Consider the following 21,496-nt stretch of genomic DNA (forward strand, 5'->3'; position numbering starts at 1 on the left):
CTTTTTTGGCTCAGTGGAGAAAGCCTCAGCCATTTTCAGTTCCCAGCACTCTGACCCAGGCAAGGGTGGAGATAGCACAGGCAGAGAGAAATCATTCAAATGCTAATGACCTCTCCCTAGGGGTCTATCTTCTCTAAGAGGAAAGAGGTGGTGCCCAGCTCTACTACCTGCCTTCCATTCAGAACCAGACCCCAGAGACTGGGGGAAAATAGACACGGGCCATACCTCCTTACACCAGTCTGGAGTTACAGGCTGACAGGAAGCACCTGCTGGGCAGGAAAGCACACTGACCTGAGGCATCACGGGGTGTACCAATTCCCAAGACACACCCCCAGGGATACCGAATTGTTCTTTCTTCTGGGACTGGAGCCCACTTTGGTCTGGGAAAACCTGATTGGGGTAACCAAGGAAACCATACCTAGACAACAGAAAACTACAACCTACACTAAGAAAAATGAAGTTATAGCCTAGTCAAAGTAACAAACTTACATTTCAATAGAAATACAGGAATTGAAACAAATAATACTAATTGATGCAAAAAGATTAGGGAAGATATTGCAAAAAGAGCTGAACTGCATAATGAAACCACAGGATGTACATAAGGTAGAAATTGAAAGTTCAAAAAACCAACTGGCAGAATTGTGGAAATGAAAGGCACAACATGAGAGATGAAAACCGCAATGAAAACATACAACAGCAGATCTCAAGAGGCAGAAGAAAACACTCAGAAACTGGAGAACAAGGGACCTGAAATCCTACACACAAAAGAACAGATAGAGAAAAGAATGGAAAAATACAAACAAATCTCTGGGAACTTAAGGATAAAATGAAAATCAGGAATGTACATGTTGTTGGTGTCCCAGAAAGAGAAGAGAAGGAAAAGGGGACAGAAGCAATAATAGAGGAAATAATCAATGAAAATTTCCCATGTCTTATGCAAGACATAAAATTACGGATCCAAGAAGCACAGTGTATCCCAAAAAGAATAGATCTGAATAGACCCATGCCAAGATATATAATAATCAGATTATCAAACATCAAAGATAAAGAGAGTATCCTGAAAGCAGCAAGAGAAAAGCGATCCATCACATACAAAGGAAGCTTGATAAGACTATGTGCAGATTCTCAGTAGAAACCATGAAGGCAAGAAGAAAGCGGGGTGATACATTTAAGATACTGAAAGAGAAAAACCACCAACACAGAATCTTATATGTGGCAAAACTATCCTTCAAATATGAGGGAAAGCTTAAAATACTGTCAGACAAACAGACAATGACAGAGTTTGTGAAAAAGTACCTGCTCTACAGGAAACACTAAAGGAAGCACTGCAGACAGAAAGGAAAAGACAGGAGTGAGAGGTTTGGAATATGGTTTTGGAAGATAGTAGCACAATGACGTAAGTACACTGAACAGGGATGACTGTGAGTATGGTTGAAAGAGGAAGTTTGGGACATGTGGGACACCAGAACAAAAGACAAACAATAAAGACTGGGACTGTATAACTCAGGGAAACCTAGGGTGCTCAATGATTGTAATAAAAGGTACAAATATGTTTTTACTTGAGGTAGAACAAATGAATGTCAACATTGCAAGGTGTTAAAAATAGGGTGGTATTGGGGGAAAAATACAATCAATACAAACTAGAAACTATAATTAACAGAAACATTGTATTATGTTTCCTTTAATACAACAAAGGAAATATATCAAAGCTAAATGCATACGGGGGGGTGGAGAATAGGGGAATGGTATGAGACTCCTGGCATTGGTGATGTTGTCTGACTCTTTATTCTATTTTAGGTTAATGCTATCTTTCCTTCTGTTGCTTTCTAGCTGCCATGTTTTGTTTTGTTTTGTTTTCTCTCTCTCTCTTTTCTTTTTCTTTTGTCTCTTTGCCTTCTTTGACTCTTCCTCCTTCTTTGTGGAAGAAATGGAGATGTCCTTATATAGATAGTGGTGATGGTGCTGAATAAAAAAATACATGACTATACAGGGAACCAAAGATTGCTTACTTAGGACAAAATGTATGGTGTGTGAACAAAACCATCTTAAAAGAACCAGGTTGATGAAGAAAACTTGAGGACACTATATTGAGTGAAATAAGACTGACACACAAAGGCAAATATTGCAGGGTCTCACTGATATGAATTACTTATAATTTGTAAACTCAAAGATATGAAATATAAGTTATCAGGATATAGAATGAGAGTAAAGAATGGGGAGTGGTTGCCTATTATGAGTAGAATGTTCAACTAGGGTGAACTTAAATGTTTGGAAATGGACTTAAACATTTGGAAATGGACAGGGGTGATGGTAGCATGTTGTGAGAATAACTAACATTGATGAAAGGTGTGTGAAAGTGGTGGAAAGGGTAAGCTCAGAGTCACATATGTTACCAGAAGGAAAGCTTGAGTTTAAATGATGGGAACGTATAAAACAGTGAATCTTGTGGTGGGCAATGTCCATGATTAACTATAAAACTATTAGAAATCTCTCTCACTAACTAGAACAAATGTATGACACTATAATTAGAAGTTAACAATAGAGAGGCATATAGGAAAATATATACCTATTGCAAACTACATATTATGGTTAGTAGTATTTTAACATTCTTTCATCAATAGTAACAAATGTACTATACCAAAACTAAAAATCAATAATGGAGGGGGGGAGAATCTAAGATGGTGGCTAGGAGAGACAGGGCAAAAAAACATCTTTGTGAAAAATACTAGATAAAAGCCAGAAAAGACCCAGAATACCAGTTCCAGTGATGCACCAGCTGGACAAGTTCTGCTAAACCCACAGGGACCATGCACTTGGTGAAACTGGGAATCTATGTTCTGAAACAAGTGAGTAAGCTTGCTGAATACCTGGCAGCCATGCTGCAGTGTGGGGAAACCATGGGTTGGTGTTTTGAGGCAGACTAGCTCTTTTTTAAAAAAACCAAAAGCAGCTGTGGATATGGCATTGTTTCTAAGAACTATTATTACTCTGATTAAATTGGAAAAAAAAATTGTACATGTATATCCACAAGGATCTAGGTAATTAAACTATGGTGAGTATATTATAAAATATTATACAGTAGCAAGAAGAAAATTTAAAACTAAATGTACTGAAAAAATATATTTAAGATGCAAAATAGCTGAAAAAAAGTATTTGGAGAATTATTGCATTTATATAAGTTAATACAACAGCACAACACTATTAAAAATTTCTCTAATAACAAAATAACAGGGGAAAAAAAACAAAAAACAGAAAACTAAAGCCTCAGATGTTGAAGATTATTTTAAAATATTCCATATAACTGACTGTAAAATGTAATTAAATGAACTGGGAAATAATTTTGGAAAATATTCTTTAAATAAGTTTATAGCAACCAAAAACAAACAAACAAAAAACACTCCCCTCAAGAACACTATATAAAATAGAAGTTAAAATGTAAGTTGTTGGGGGATTCTGGGAAGATGGCAGCATAGAAAGAAGTAGAAGACTTAGTCTCCCCCAGAACAATTCATAAATGAACAAAAAAACAGTAAATAACCTGGAATGGTAGCGGGGAGACAAACGTGACTGTACACTCAACATCCACTGACATGAATTGGGAGGAATGCCCGAGATCACAGCATAAAATCTGTAAGTAAAATTGCGGACCGGCGCTGAGAGCTGAGAACCTAGAGCCGGGAGCCCCTCCCTCACGGAAGCTGCACCGTGCACTTTCTCAGCCCAGCTCCAAGTGAGGTTTTAATAATAACTGCTCAATACAGACAGTGAATCCTCAACAAGCAGACAGAGGCTTTTGGTGACAACTGACCTTGGGAGAATCGGGGGAAATATTCTGTCTTTCACTCTCTCTCTGTGGAGAAAACCTCAGCTGCTCTCAGCCAACAAGGTGTTGCAGTAAAGACAGCCTCACACATTCTGCATTCTGAAACGAGCTGAGAGCCCCAAGGCACAGCCAAGCACCCCAGAGCTTCCCTAGAGGGACGGCACACACTGATGATGTAGCATGGCATCCCCCTCGGCTGAGGGAGGATTGCGGCTGGGAGAGGCGATCCGCTGGGAGAACCCAGGGGTGCTATGCCAAGTCCGGTGGTTTATGCTGGTTAGTTAGAGAAAGTGTACGTCACCAAACTGTGTCTCTGAAAAATTAGATCTATATCCCTTTTTTTTTTTGATACAACTTGAAAGAACCCTATCAAGCAAAACAAATACCAAGAGGCCAAAAACAACAGAAAATCTTAATGCATATGATAAAAACGGATGATATGGAGAATCCAGCTCCAAACACACAAATCAAGATTTCAGAAGAAACGATATACCTTGCAAAATTAATTAAAAAACTACAATCAAAGAAGGAAAACACGGCAAAGGATTTAAAGGACATCAAGAGGACCATGGCCCAGGATATAAGCACCATAAAAAAGACCCTAGAAGAGCATAAAGAAGGCATTGCAAGAGTAAATAAAAAAATAGAAGATCTTATGGAAATAAAAGAAACTGTTGGCCAAATTAAAAAGACTCTGGATAGTCACAATACAAGACTAGAGGAAGTTGAACAATGTCTCAGTGTCCTAGAAATCCACAGAACAGAAAATGAAAGAACAAAAGAAAGAACAGAGAAAAAAATTGAAAAAATCGCAATGGATCTCAGGGATATGATAGATAAAATAAACTGTCCAAACTTAAGACTCATTGGTGTCCCAGAAGGGGAAGAGAAGGGCAAAGGTCTAGAAAGAGTATTCAAAGAAATTGTTGGGGAAAACTTCCCAAACCTTCTACACAATATAAACACACAAAGCATAAATACCCAGTGAACTCCAAATAGAATAAATCCAAATAAACCCACCCCAAGACATATTCTGATCAGACTCTCAAATACTGAAGAGAAGGAGCAAGTTCTGAAAGCAGCAAGAGAAAAGCAATTCACCACATACAAAGAAACAATATAAGACTAAGTAGTGACTACTCAGTGGCCACTATGGAGGCGAGAAGACAGTGGCATGACATATTTAAAATTCTGAGAGAGAAAAATTTCCAGCCAAGAATATTTTATCCAGCAAAACTCTCCTTCAAATTTGAGGGAGAGCTTAAATTTTTCACAGACAAACAAATGCTGAGAGACTTCACCAATAAAAGACCTGCCCTAATTCAGATTCCAAAGGAAGCCCTACCAACGGAGAGACAAAGAAAGGAGAAAGAGATATAGAGAATTTTAACAGGCATATAAAGTACCTTACATCCCATATCACCAGGACACTCATTTTTCTCTAGTGATCACAGATCTTTCTCCAGAAGGGACCATAAGCTGGGACATAAAAAAAAGCCTCAAGAAATTAAAAAAAAAAAAAAAAAAATGAGTAAACTCAAAGAACATTCTCCAAACACAATGGAATACAAATAGAAGTCAATAATTTTTGAAGTATAACTCCACTATTTACTTCCTACATGATAAAAAATACACAAACTCTAAGGACAAATCAATGGTTTTGAACTCAATGTAAAATATGTAATTTTAGACAACTATATAAAGGTGGGGGAATGAAGGAGTATAGGAACATAGTTTATGTGCCCTATTGAAGTGAAGGTGGTATCAAAGAAAAATAAGACTGATAGGGATTTAAGAGGTTAATTTTAAGCCCCACAGTAAACACAAAGAAATTATCAGATAATATAACCATAGAGATGAAAAGTGGAGTTTGGGTTAAGAGAAATGGGGGAAGGGGCAATGGGATGTTAAGAAAGGAGTGTAGTGTTGCTGTTTGAGGTGAAGGGAAATTTCTAGTAATGGATGGTGGGAAAGAGCATAACATCATTCTAAATGTGATTAATCCCACTAATGGAAGGCTAGGAAAGGGGTGGAATGGGAAGATTTAGGCTGTATATATGTCTCCACAATTGAAAAAAAAAAAAAAGAAGACAGTCTAACTAGATGACAATTGAATGCTAAGGATGAACTTGGATGGGATTGGAGGGTGGAGGACAGGTGGCTGGAAGGGACATAGTTGAGACATAAGGAAAAGGAAATATAGAATGCAAGCATTGTATCATTGTTGAATCTCTTATACTTCTTAGCTGTGCTTAATGGAATTACATAAAGGAATGTTCTTGTTCATGGGAAGTACATACGTGAATTATAGTGTATGTTCAAGGATGTGTGCAGCTAACTCTCATAGATTCAGAAGACAGAGCAATATATGATGGATGATAGGGAGCGAGGGAAAGAAATAGCGATGTGACAGCATGTTAAAGTTGGTGGATTGAACTATCGGGGGAGGGGGGTCAGGGTATGATGGAATTCTGTGTATGGGGCTAGCATTGTTTTTGCAATTATTCATGTAACTTTGAATTTATTTCAAAATAAAATAAAATAAAATAAAAATGTAAGTTGTTGAATGGTACATCCATATCAATGCAAAAGCACTTATAATGTAAAAATACTCAAATAGACATTTGATTACTACTAGTCTGTTTCTAAAGTTCTAGATTTTATAAAATTAGGGAAGCAGGTTGAAATAAATTTTTTTTTAATCTTCATTTTATTGAGATATATTCACATACCACACAGTCATACAAAACAAATCGTACTTTCGATTGTTTACAGTACCATTACATAGTGGTACATTCATCACCCAAATCAATCCCTGACACCTTCATTAGCACACACACAAAAATAACAAGAATAATAATTAGAGTGAAAAAGAGCAATTGAAGTAAAAAAGAACACTGGGTACCTTTGTCTGTTTGTTTCCTTCCCCTATTTTTCTACTCATCCATCCATAAACTAGACAAAGTGGAGTGTTGTCCTTATGGCTTTCCCAATCCCATTGTCACCCCTCATAAGCTACAATTTTATACAACTGTCTTCGAGATTCATGGGTTCTGGGTTGTAGTTTGATAGTTTCAGGTATCCACCACCAGCTACCCCAATTCTTTAGAACCTAAAAAGGGTTGTCTAAAGTGTGCATAAGAGTGCCCACCAGAGTGACCTCTCGGCTCCTTTTGGAATCTCTCTGCCACTGAAGTTTATTTCATTTCCTTTCACATCCCCCTTTTGGTCAAGAAGATGTTCTCCATCCCACGATGCCAGGTCTACATTCCTCCCCGGGAGTCATATTCCACGTTGCCAGGGAGATTCACTCCCCTGGGTGTCTGATCCCACGTAGGGGGGAGGGCAGTGATTTCACCTTTGTTGGCTTAGCTAGAGAGACAGGGCCACATCTGAGCAACAAAGAGGCATTCGGGAGGAGGCTCTTAGGCACAATCATAGGGAGGCCTAGCCTCTCCTTTGCAGCAACCATCTTCCCAAGGGTAAAACCTGTGGTACAGGGCTCAATCCATCAAACCACCAGTCCCCTATGTCTGTGGTCATGTTAGCAACCATGGAGGTGGGGTAGGCGAATACCCCTGCATTCTCCACAGGCTCCTCAAGGGGGCACTACATCTTTTTTTTTTCCTTGTTTTTCTTCTTCTTTTTTTTTTTTTTAACTTTCCCTTCGTTTTTAAATCAACTGTATGAAAAAAAAGTTAAAAAGAAAGCAAACATACAATAAAAGAAAATGAAATAAATTTTGATAGAGCTGCAATCATTAGTTTGGTATTTAAACAATTAAATAACAGATTTATTTTTAAAAATCCAATTGTAATTAGTAGAATAAATACACTTGCTCTAAAAAATGATCAAAGACAACATTTTTTGAGCAGGTACCACAAAATAAAATGTTATTACAGAAGTAAATAAATGCTGAGTTACATGCCATATCCATGTAACTTTTCTGCCACAATAATAAAACTTGGATATTTTCATCCTTTTAGGTTTTTTCCTAAATGGTTTAACTTGTACTTGATCTACCAATTATTATGCTCAATTTTACAGTCATATTAAACTTTCCAAATATATTCCAATGAGATACGACTTTAATATTTTAAGCAGAAGGCATCATTAGAAATTTTCATTTTGTTATGATATTAAATTTTAATGTCTTAGATTCAATTCTTTAGAAATTTTTCTCCTCTTATCTCTTTTCTCCAAATTAAATGTTCACCCTAATTATTACTACTTTTTCAAAAATGTTTTTCAATCTATAATATAAATGTACCCAATTTCATCAAGAAACATAAAATGTTTAGGCTATAAATGGCATAATGTAGCATCACACACAATACAAATAACTATTTAATTGTAAGACTACAACACAGAGTTACATGTATTAGCATGCTCATAGATGCAGACAGACTAAGATCTTAAACTTTCGTTTTGAATTAAAAAATAGAAACAATATTTCAACATTGTAGCAAGTTAAGCAAATTAGATAAAAATAGAAAAGTTAATTATTAACATATATTGGTGCAATCAAAGTAAAACTGATACACTTACAGACTGATGAAAGTTTTAAAGAGTGCTATAATACTTTGGAAACCAAGACATAATATACATTTGATATTCCTCTTTACATATTAGACCCATTCTTATGAATGCATTTTAGAAAATTTATTCCACAGATGAAAAATCTATAAAATGCTATCTACTAGAACATTTCTAAAGAAGCCTATATATATTCAAATACATGCAGCAGCATTATATTATAATACTTCAACTGGATATAATAGTCTACAGTCATTTGAAATCATAATAACAAAGATCATTTATAGGCAAGAGAAATATTTATGATGTAATAAAATGCAAAATACACAATTTCCTTTAATAATACAAATAGTATCTATGGAAATGCTGTTATAGGAAGTTTAACCATGAAATAATGTTTTGAAAATTTTTGTTTCCCCTTAGAAAAGTCTCATGTTATTTTTAATATTAAGAAAAATTGGGGTAAGATGGGTAAATATTCAGCAATTTCATCATGACTTATAAAAATGTTTGAAATCAATTCCTTTTGGTAACTTAAAGAACAATATTTTGGTGAATTTATATGTAATATATGATGAAAATCTAGCATTTAAAAAAGTACTGTATGTGATTTATATAAAATCAGAGAACAGGGATATTAATAAAATTATTAATAAAAATGCTTTGAAATTTTGTGATCAAATCAATAAGAAAATGTTATCAAGTAGTGAACATAATGATTTTTAAAAATCTAAAATGAATGTGTCTGAAATTATAAGAAAGGAAATCTTTAATGATTTAGTTTTATTATTTTTTGCATTAATTTAAGATTCAAATGCCTTAGTCAGACATTGATAAGAACCAAACATTTGATTCTAACTCCTGTTAAGTACTATAAAGTAAAAACTGATAAAAACAAATTTTATAGAAAATAGAAGACTATCCTTAAAGTAAATATGGGAAAATTGGAAACAGAATAAAGTTTAAAAAGACATACAACTTAGAATTTCTTATATCTCATAAGACAATCATTGGAAATATCCATTAAAGTTATTTTCATCATTTTAAGGAATAATAGCAATATATTTCATTAATAAAGAAGAGCTAAATAAAGATAACATTTACCCAGAACCACATTTCCTATCAATAGTAAAAGATCATCTCTCAACATGGTGTTAATGTGGAGCACTGAATTTTAAAGAAATGTATATAATTTACCCTCGTCATTGCTACACCATTTGAAAAAAGAATATTCTAAAAATTCATAGCTAGGCAAGAAAACAAGCACCCTAACTTTTTCTCACTTGGTAAAGATTTTGAGATACTGACTACTAAAATTTTGATGTGACATTTACTTTTCCTTATCAGATCCTCAACTCATTTCAAGTACACAGTTTTTATTAATTATTTCACAATCTTGAACAATTTTTATTCAAAGAGAATTCAAAATAGCTCTATAATCCATCACAGTGAATCTACCAATTTATATGCTCCATATTAAAAGCAACATCTTAATAACTTCATCAACCAGTCATGGAATTATGGACCCTCATTTGTAGAATCTGTTGAGTATTTATTACAGGATGTCTTAGTTGGTTTCCCCTGACAGCAGAAACAAAAATCATGGGTTCAGTCCTTTTATATGGGATATGGACCCAGGAAGCTGGAGCAACATATCAAGGAGAATGAGTAAGAGAAGGAAGAAAGTTTGAACATATTACAAGAGTGTTTTGTGTGTAGTTGTGGTGGGTAGCACAGATTTGGTTCCATCTGAAATTCCTAAGAAACATACGGAATGTCTACTAGGATTGTCCACCCAAAGCACAAGTGTTTAGAGTATTTATCCACTAGCTCCCTTCCCCAACTGTTTGAAAGTTGTCACCATGGAAGCTAATTCTTCTGCAATCCAGAGGACACTTTTGCAGGTTGAGTGAATGCCTGCAGCTTTGGAAGAGACCCCAACATGGAGAGCAGAAAAGCAGGGCATATCAGAGGGGCCAGAGATATGAAATTTGGGCAGCAGAATTGCTTACTATAAGGGAGCTACTGCATGTCAGGCACAGTCCTAGGGTCTTGGAATTAAATGAACAACTGAGTTGTAGTGGAAAAAAAAGTACAGAGACCTAAAGCACAGTTTATTACCTTAACAGTTTTATATTCCACTACATAATCAAGTGAAGGTCAGGCTATAGGAGTTTATTTGTTGAGAAAGCCTTCTAACCAGACTGGAAGGTCCTTGTAGAGGACCACTTAAAACATTACATTAAAAGTCAAGCACATGGTATATACTTGGCATATAAATATTCCAAATGAAGAAGGGAAGGATATAGAAAGAGAAGAAAAAGAGGATTAAGAAAGAGAAAAAAGTACAGAAAAAGATTCTTAGAAAAGTGGGTATCTGCAGTAGGCTCTAAAAACATGAGTAATTGGAAAATTATTTGTGCAGTAACATTTATGTCTGACTATTACATTGACTTATTTTCTAAAATAGCATGTTGGAAAAGGCAAATTTTCCAAATATTGGTGAAAGGAAGGGAAATAATTTTAATTTTACTACTTCCAAAATGAAAATCAGTAAAATTACCTTAAATCTTTGATTATATTTGAAAAGGATATTGTGTTAAATTAACTTTAGAAGTAGATTTTTAGTTGTTTATTCAAAACAGAATTTAATCATAAAAATTGTTCAACAGCATTACAACCAGAAGTGGGTTTTGTTTGCTTTCCCTTTTTCTAATTTCTTCTTTTACTACTTGAAATATTACATTGTGCATTCTCCAGATTTTCCCTATGATTTGATCTTGAAAACTAGCAAATCTCCCAGTAAAGGTTACTAGTGTACATCTCTACAGATTGCTCTGTATTTGAGTGACTATTTTTTTAAATAGTTCATTTGGCAGATAACCAAGGACTTTGAAGCTCATAGACAACTAGATTTGTAAAATCAAAGTAAATATCAGTTGCTTTACTGCTTCCAAGGAATGAACATTTCTTAATTCTTTTAAAGATCAAAGGGTTGTAAAAGTAAACATATACAAGTTTCAAGCAAATAACATGAATGCGTGATTTGGTCCAGGTGCAAATATAATCATATCATTGGCTCTTCAGTTAATTGAAAGCTGCATGCCTTGCTAATAACACTCATTCAAATTATATTATAAAATATAACACTAGTCAAAAAATGGAGGAAAAAAACCTACTAACATAATTATATTGTATAGAACACAGTTGCAAAACCTCAGTAACATATATCAACACATTTACTTAGCTAACAAATCTGGGATATTCTATTGATTCCAGTTAAGTCTGTCCATATGTGCTTTGTCTGCTGATCTGAATAGGCCTTACTGACCTGTCTGTGGATTACTTAGATTTCAAATGACCAAGTATAAATTTGATTGAGGCAATTTGGTTTGCCATCAGGTAGTCTCATCCTCCAGCAAGCTGGTTTGGACATTTCCTCATGTCATTCAAAGAGAAATAAGAGAAAAAGTTGCAAACACACTAGCATTTTTTCAAGCCTTTGCATGCATCACATATTCTAACATCCCATTGTTCTAACGAAGTTAGATTATTGAACCAAGCATCAAGGAGTAGGGAAATATACTTACCCTCTTTAGTGAGAGAAACTACAAAGTCACATGGTAAATAACACAGCTATGAGGGAGAGGAGTGGAGAATTTTGGCCATCATTGCAATCAACCACTGCAATCAATGTTCATTGCACTCATCATTGCAATCAATCTCCTTTATGTTATCTCTAAGGCTATCTCTAATGAAAGAGCCTCCATCCTTGATCTCTACTGTTGACAATAATTGTATACATGGAGGAATCATTTATATCTAGGATTATTGCTCTGTAATCAAGCCACTATACCATTTAAAAAGCTATTCACACCACTTTATTAGTCAGGATTCTTGAGGGAAACAGAACCAGAAGGAGATATATGTAAATATGATGAGATTTTTATAAGAATTATCTCACCACAACTGTGGGGATGGGCAAGTCCAAATTCTGTAGGGCAGGCAGCAAGCTGAGAACTCCATGAAGGTTTCTGATGAATTCCCCAGGAGAAGCCGGCCAGCTGAGGTAGAGATGAAAATTCTCCCTTCTGCCTGCTTAAATTGTCACTTCTTGTAAAGCCTTCAATCGACTGGATGAGACTTCTCTCATTGTTGAAGGCAATCTCCTCCATAGCTTGTAGATGTAATAAGCCACAGATGCAATCAACTTACTGAGGATTTAAATTCACAAAATACCCTTACAGGAGCAACCAGGCCAATGCTTGCTTGACCAAACAACTGGACACCACAACCTGGCCAAGTTGACACATGAAAGGAACCATCACAATCACACAAGCTGTTGCTGTTCAAATTGTAAAGATCATAAAGCCCTGTGTTATAATGGAATCAAGTTCCTCTATTTATGAGCTGCACTCCATTTACAATAACTCCTATGCTCCTAGGTTTTCTATATCTCTGTCTTTGGTACCTATAGTCTAAATTATATATTATAGAATTTAAAAAATTATTCTCTTTTTGTCTTAGAGTTGGAGAGAATAGGAAAATTAGCCAAATTTCTTCATTAGTCACAGATGAATGAATGATCATGAAGTTCTTAGCTATATTGCTTATAAAAATATGAACAACAAAATCCAACCAACCAAAAAAAAAAAAAATCTTTGAAGTTAATTTAACATATTAGCTCATCTAATCATAAGGTTCAGAACATCCACAGCAGATCTCTTTGTAGTATTGTTCTCACAGCCCCAAAGTCTGTGGATAAGAATTGCATCTTTATCCTTGTTTCCTCCATAGTGCACAGCAGTATTTACTGGATCCTCAATAAGTATTTGTGAACTGAATTGAATGAAATTATGAGAATGAGTGCAATGACAATTCATAATTCTCTAGTACTTTATATTTTTCTAAAGACTTGAGATGAAAGAAGAGGGCACAACTTCTAACCCCTTCCTTCTAATCTATCTGATTCAACTTATAAATTCCTTCACAGATTTTATCAAAGATATGATGAAAAGCTAAGAAGATAAGGCAAAATAAGGTTAAAAAATAAAAGATAAGTTCTTTCTGGAATTGCAGCATGTAAGATAAATGGTTTCAAGGATACAAATGTGTGTTCCAGAATACTCTCTGGTCATTGCTTTCTATTTATGTTTTCAATTTTTTTTTTTTTTAAATCATGTTTTGTTCTGACCTGTGAGTGTCCTATGTAAATCTGAGGAGAGACAATTCTACTCTTAGATACTCCAGTGGCACAACCATCTCACGAGTCATATTCAACCAAAAACAAAATTTATTATTTTTGGTCAGAATGATAGAAAAAAGACATTGTTTTCATTAACTTAACATTTTAGTTGCTGGAATATTGTCATGTCTAACAAACTTGCATGAGAAATTTTAAATAATTAAATATGGTAATAGATATACAACAAAAATAAAATCTGTTTTCCTTTAAAAAACATCAGGTTCTTCAAATTTCTGAAGCACATCATTATAAAATTTCTATATGTGTAGTATATAATAAACTAAAGGGGGTTTATACCATTATTTTCATTTGTGCTGCTAAATGCCTATGAAGATAACCATCTATTAACCTATTTTAACAAGTTTAATATCATCACAAATATAAGGATTTTATACTTTGAGATCTGAAACATGACATAATGCTGTAAAGGTATAAAAGTTTATGAGTGCTTCTAATTGTAAGGTTATGAATACTATTCTTACTAATCATTCAGTACAAAACAGTGTTTGTTAGATTTAAAAACGTATGGTTAAATTCTGAGGAATTTGTTCATTTACATAGGATTCCAGTTCCAGCAAGCACTAGTCCAAACATCGTTTCTACAGAGGAAAGAAACTCTTGGCTTAAATAAGGGAATTCACAGTGGGGAGCTAAGGATAAAGAAAATGGTTAGGTGTTTTTCATTGTTGGAAGCCTTGACATGTTATTATTACTCACACTGATCCACTATGGCACACTTGCCTTTAATAAACTGACTCATTATTGAGACACACTGGGTGAATGCAGTTATCCATTTATTGAATTATAAATTTACTTTTCTAATTATATTTATATTAATATAGTTATAGGACAAATAGTTGTTTTAAAATATTGTGAAAACATTGTAGAAATTAAATCACCAAAAATATGTAAGTGTGACATCGCCTAATGGAATGGACCTTATGATGGAATTATTCTGATGTATAGCTTCTGGGAAGGCACCAATTATCCCCTTTCCAAATTATGTACCTAAACTTAACCTTTTTAAGGACTTGTTCTGCTTAATTGAAATGATTGAATTTATATTCTTAAAATCCTTTTGTTTTTGTGTTGGCCACAAGTAACATTGAAATATTGAGGATAGTTAAGTTCTTGAGAAGAAAGGTATTTCTGTGGCATCCATTCAAATGTATTGTTTCACAGGGTATGTATTTTGAGAAAGGGCAGATGGTAGCATTTCCCAGAACATCTGTTACCCATCATTCTTTCCCAGAGCTACCCAGATGCTGTTGACAACGTGTATGTAAATCATGCTGACAATTTGTTCAATGTCTTTCCTGCTGAGACTAAGGTTGTCCTGGTCATACATTTATCATTTATAGGAGATACTTGGGTCCCACAAGAACAGTTCCAACTGGTTTTTTGGCCAGGGAACAGTAGCAGTCATAAATCAATGGAACAATTTATCTCCATTGATGTTATCTCCATATTAGAGTGAGAATTTCCCACTCTACCTTACTCAGTCTTATCTGAAGGTGTACATTAGATATTAAATGCTCTACAGAATAGGAAAATGCTAAATTGCTTCCTGATACTTGTACTTAACTTCTTTTATTATTATTTGTTAGGGGTAATCATTTATTTGACCTTGCATTTTAAAATTACTTTCATCTCAGGGAAATGACATGTAAGAAGAAAATTATGCATGCATTGCTGTATAAATGTCAGATTTTTTAGTTTGCAAATGCCTGCTATAAAATATTCACAGTACAGAAAGTTGATTTACAACCCATTTCAACCCATAATCTATCTTATTCTAATTTTGTACTTTGTATCAAAATACATTTTTCACATTGTTGGAAAGAAAAATGATTATTTCTTTAGTCAACTTTCTGTGTAAATGACAAACAAAAACCACTGGCATTTATTATGTGACTGTGGCTTTTCTAAACAAATGTAATTAGACCATAATACAGGTTGTAATGAGGGAAAATGCATAATTAAATTTAAAAATACCTAAGCTTATGAAGGCATCATGCATAAGCTAAACTTCCTGTTTAAAATAAAGAATATAAAAATAAAGAAGTGGTGAAGTAACTGGAATACAGATTCTGCACATCAAAATACTGATTTAATTTGCAAAGTAAGTAAATTTTACTTTAAGAGGTTGATTAACCTGCATCGGATAATAATTGACTTAATCACAAGTGCCTATTTTATACAATTACTGTTAACTGAGACCACTGGGAAAATATGTTGGGCTATAAAATATTCTAGATATCCTCTACATATAACTTTTAACATTATAATACATATCATGAATATATATATACATATATATTGTTTACAGTTTCAAAATAAAAACAGTAACTGTCTGGTTGGCCCTCCATCTTATTAAAAGGGAGTATGAACAAGAAAAGTAATTTTTACACTTTTTCATGTATGTTCTTTGGATAGGTAGTTGATCCATTAAATAGTAATTGCTTTAGACCCATAGCAATATTAAATCTCAACTGTATCCAAGATTGATCCTCCTGGCTCCATAGTTGACAAGTACATACTCAGTCTATCAGAATAGGGGGTGGGGGTGGGTGATAGTAGTAACAGATGGATTCAAATATAATTTATGCTTAACATATACTTGAAATTGAATGTATGTGTAACATCTGGGAAGAATAGTCATCATATATTATTTGTCCCTTGCTTTAGGTATGAATAGGATATGATAGATAAAATTAAGTTTCATGAATCAGTATTTCTTTTATATTATTTAACAATACATTTGTGGTAGTATTAATTTCTAATAAAATCATTTGTAATATTATAGTACCATAAAAAGTATTTATCAAGCAATTTTGTGTGTGTACTAATCATATAGGTCGACTACTTAAGTTAGTTGGATAAGAGAGTCAAGAAAAGCCAAGTCTGGGGTTTCAATTTTCATATTAGTCAATTAGCTTCAAAACAAGAAAATATCTGTGCTTTGCCATGTATATATCCTCTAACATACAGATCTGATAACACACACACACACACACACACACACACACACACACACTTTTTACACTATTGAACCGAAGCAACTAGTCAGGTTGAGGCAAAACCTAAGAGGTAGCATTTGGGCTTATATGTTCTGAGTGGCTAGGCTTATTCAAGGTAATCTGTATCAAATAACTCCTACAACTATACCTGTAGAAGAAGATCACATTGTGAAAAGTCATTTTGACCAGGAACTCTTGTTCTGAGGTACATTTCTTCAAGACTTTGTGTGGCTTCTTTTGCTGAGATGCAAACTCAGTACAGCTCTCTTATTGACATAATTCATGAAGTGGGAAACTGGTAGACCAGGCATCCTGGTTTAACTATGGTGCTCCACTTATGGTTGCTTCCAATGACTCCCTTAAACTCTAAAATGTGTAGGTTGATATCAATTCCAACTCCCAGTGGCATTGGGATGCTGGAATAAATCTCAGTATCAAGTCATATCTGGGAACCCTTTTGAAGCAGTTTAGTTTCTGATTTATAAATTGTAAATCTAGAATATTTGGGTCAACTTTTCCATAGCAGATTTCAGTGGCTCCTTGTTAGATGTCTCCAAAAGGAAATATGTAAAGGTCCAGTTAATATTAACTTTCACACTGTGATTCTAAAAGAAAACTGTGGCTGCCTCCTCACATACTGGCAAGCAGAGAGGCTTACTATTTTTAGGGCTATAGAAAGCATTACATAAAGGAAAAAGTCTGTTTTCAGTTGCGGCTGACAACTTGACTAGTTTCAAATACAGAGAGATAGATAATAGATGCGAAAAATCTTTAAGGGCAAGCAAGGTGCTTTGGTGATTCTCTGTTTTCCAGTTTGTCTGAAGCTGTCACTCCTAAAAAATGGAGCATTTCAGGAACCCAAAGAGATAAGTTGAGGTTCAAAGTTAACCTACAAATCTGTCCTGTTGGGAAAAGCAAATCACCTTCTTAGACCTTGAATTGTCTATCAGAGCAACCAAATTCAATTCAACTATATCCCCTGATCTTGTTGGTCCCAAAGTACAAAATATACTTTCTTCTAGTGGATCAAAATAGATCAAAATCCCCTGAAAAGCCTCCATGCCAGTAAAATAAGCCACCTAGCTATAAAAAATAAATAAACCCTTCTTAATCAGTAACTTCTCTCTGGCCCAAAATTAAATCCATGGATATTATGTGCTACAGGAAGTCAGAGCACATCTCTTTGTATTTCAAAACATGCCTTCTCTAGATCAGCCTTGAATGTGTTTTGAAGTACAAAAAGATGTAGCCTGATATCAGTTTCTCTGAAATGATAGGTTCATGGAGCAGAATTAAATTGGTTTGAACACACATTGATTCCTAGTCCAGGAAGTCGTAAATGAGGGTATTTTTCAAATGCTAGAATTAAACTGGTCTAGGGGCAATGGTTTCAAGATGGTGAGCTGAGTGCACACCTTTTCTGTGTATTAAACCCAATAAATTTATGAAATTATTGTAAGTAGTAAAAATATAAAATACATAGCTACATTCAAAAATGAGGAGGAAATTTGGTCAATCAAAAACTGTGAGAAAAGCCTGAAACTTTAAATGCAAAAAGGAAAAGTTTAAAGGTTAAAATTGCAGTTTGAGAGGCATGAATTAGTGTGTCATAAAGTACTAACTGAAAATGGCTCTCCATGCTAGGCAATGTGAGAGGTTTCACTACCTTAGTGATACTAGCCAATCAATGATGACAGGTTAATTTTAGTTCAAAGGCTTTAAAAACAGATGTCTCTCTCTTTTCATTTTATTGTGTCCCCTGGACTAAAAGGTATGACAAAAATTAATTCTTTCTTGCTATATTGTAGTGAAGAATTCTAAATATTAAGACCGTGATTTGTTAACTTAGCTTTCATGATGTACAAACATTTATTAATGGAAAACATGAATTTATACATATATATTTTTCTCCTCTTTGATTCTTCAGTTTCTTTCCCTTTCTATCCATTTCAAATATATTTTAATGAAGTAAAATGAATAACACATTAATTTCTTGAATGCCAGAAGATGATATCTGAGATCATTTACAAAATAATGCAAATTTATTTCTCAAAGTTTTGGATGTTTCCCAATGAAATAGAGATAAATATGTCCTAACATTCATAGTTCCAACAAAACTTGAATGGCATCACTTCAGTTGCTTGACTTTGATCTCTGTAGAGTCTTATGAACTCAACAACTGATAAATCCACTCCAGAGCCCTAGATAGGCATGACTTTTCCAGAGCCCCATTCATTTATAATCCTAGTGAGCAGAATCATTCCACTATGAGTCACTGCTTTAGAATTTCCTGGGCAAATTATTTTATGATCAAACCAATGAGTCAAAACTTGAGGGAAATTTCCTTACATTTCTAAACAAAGGTGAGGAAGTGGGTAACTTCATAGTCGGTATTTCCTAAATGGTAGCATCTGTGACATGAAAATTCTAGAATAATTTGAAGAAGATCCCTGTTTCTCTCTCCAAGCAGATATTTTATACATAACTACAATGGTGAAATCAGAGAAAACAAAAATTTTAATAGAGTGGATCCTTTCCATGTAATGAGCAATATTCTTTTACCCAAGGAATAAATAATGCCATCATCTGGATTCTTTTTCCTTTCATGAAAAGCAAATGGATATTGAGTACAATTTCATTATTACTCATTATTGCTATTCTTGGTTTTATCTGCATTTATATTTTCATTCAATCATTTATTCAGCAAAAACTTAACAATGTCCTAATAAGTGTCAAGCAGTCTTATAGAGAAGGTAAAGAATAAACTATATTGAACTCTTATTGGTTTTGGACTCTGAACACAAATAATTTATAGGTAGACCATTCCAGATATGACCATTTCATTCATCTGCCCAACCTGACTTTTATATCAGTTCATGAATTATTACAGGAAGCAATGGCTTCTTGGCAAATCATGTCACAATTTGAAGCAGTTTAAAGGAGGGTTGTATTCAGTTTTTGTGATTGCTGTAATGCAAGAACATGAATTCATGCTTTGAAAAGATGTGTTAATGTTTGAAATTCACAGAAAAATGAAGATATATTCTATATGCTACTTATATGCTTTTACCATCATGAAATAGGAACCAATAAAATAAGAAATTTTTCTAGGAGTGTAACTAGCATAAAAAATAATTACTTAATATTGATTTTAACTAGGTGAACATTGTCTTATCTAAGATAATCTTCATTATTTAAAAAGCCAAAGATAAATAACTCAATTACTCAAACTAACTTGGATACATTTCCCTGCATTTTCTCCCCCTGGGGAACCAACCAGGTGTCTACGCCATGCTGGAGTATTACTAATATTGTTATAAGATTAGAGCATGAATGCTATGAAAATTTTGCAAATTAATTTGTATTTGTCACAGTCAGTGATATTAATTATGGTACCTCAAGCAAATGTTTTAGTAGGTTTGGGGACATGCAAAATCTTCTTTAAGAAAACCCTGGTGAGCTCTGTTAGCAAATAACTGGAGCTTTTCTCTGTGTGGAGGAAAGAAAACTTTCCAACTGAAAGAGAGCACTGGTTTCCCATTCTAAACTTCAAAACATGTTTTTATTCATGCCTTCCTGTAGACCACAGTGGCTTTCATCACATAATACATGGAATTCCTTTATGAAAAGACTTGTCTTAACTTAAATGCATATTCTCCATATGCGCCAAATAAAACTGTCTCTCTGGTTGATCACAGTAACAAAAGCACTCACAGAGATTTCAAATGGAATTGAGAGGTCACTCTGGGGGGCATTCTTATGCACTGTATAGATATCCCTTTTTAGGTTTCAGTGTATTGGAATAGCTAGAAGCAAATACCTGAACCTATCAAACTACAGCCCAGCAGCCTTGATTCCTGAAGATGATCACATAACTACGTAGCTTACATGGGGTGATGGTGTGATTGTGAAAACCTTGTGACTCACACTCTCTTTATCCAGCGTATGGATGGATGAGTAGAAAAATGGGGACAAAAACTAAATGAAAAATAGGGTGGGATGGGGGGTGATTTGGGTGCTCTTTTTTACTTTTATCTTTTATTCTAATTTTTATTCTTCTGGGTGTAAAGAAAATGTTCAAAAATTGATTGGGGTGATGAATCCACAACTATATGATGGTACTGTGAACAGTTGATTGTACACCACAGATGACTGTATGGTATGTGAATATATCTCAATAAAACTGAATTTTAAAAAAAAGCACTCACAGTCCCAGCACCTATCATGTTTGTACTAAAAAAATGGGAACCCACACACTAGAATTCAATGTAAAATACAGATGAAAACCTCTGTACTATTTCATGGTAAGAGTTAGCCAAATTCAGCAGAGATTTTCCAAATACTCAACAACCATTCTAGCAGAGGCATGGACAAATAACTCAGAGTGGATTTTCTTAAAGCTTCTTAATTACAGGTCACAAAAAAAACAGAACAAAACAAAACAAAAAAACAGTCTCTCTTTAGCAATGCAGGTCAGCTGAATGTCTATCCTCAGCCACATAACAGTTATATTTTAGGATGTTTGTTATTTCTGTGTTTGGATATGCCATTTTTCTATAACAGAGTTTTGTTTGGATAGATTAATAAAGAAACACATTTGACATTTTTAATTTTAAGAAATTATTAGTGATTCCTTTTCAAAGGTGCTCTGTTTATATTTTTATCCATTTAAAATTTACTAGAAATTTTATAATATATTAATGAAACCAAAACTATAAAATACATGTTCAAAATTAAAATCATGTAAATCTATGTTACCTTCTTGGACTTTTCAAGATAATAAAGCTAGGATACTGCTTCAAGTTAACCATGCTCTTACATGTACAGTGAAATTTGCATTACTTTAATTTGAATATTCAGAGGATTTATTAT

Source organism: Choloepus didactylus, chromosome 11 (assembly GCF_015220235.1).
Source record: "Choloepus didactylus isolate mChoDid1 chromosome 11, mChoDid1.pri, whole genome shotgun sequence".
NCBI classification, from domain to species: Eukaryota; Metazoa; Chordata; class Mammalia; order Pilosa; family Megalonychidae; genus Choloepus; species Choloepus didactylus.